Genomic DNA, 376 nt, shown 5'->3' on the forward strand with positions numbered 1-376 from the left:
GCAGCTGTATCAGTCCCGGTGGTCTCACGAAAGATGAAATTTCCATCCGGATTGGGAAGGCCAGAGCAGCTTTTGCGAACCTACGTCACCTGTGGCGTAGGCGTGACATCAACTTCTCTGTCAAGGGTCGAGTTTACAATGCTGCGGTGCGCTCCATATTACTATATGGATCAGAAACCTGGCCGCTGCGCGCCGAGGACGTCAAGAAACTTTCAGTGTTTGACCAACAATGTCTTCGGAGCATTGCCCGAAACTGGTGGGAACACCGGATCAGAAATGCTGAAGTACGTCGAATGTTATTCGGGAGAAATAACTCACCCTCGATAGAAGAACTGATGACAATGCACAGGTTCATCATCATCATCGACAGCATGAC

Source organism: Opisthorchis viverrini, assembly GCF_000715545.1.
Source record: "Opisthorchis viverrini unplaced genomic scaffold opera_v5_157, whole genome shotgun sequence".
Lineage (NCBI taxonomy): Eukaryota > Metazoa > Platyhelminthes > Trematoda > Opisthorchiida > Opisthorchiidae > Opisthorchis > Opisthorchis viverrini.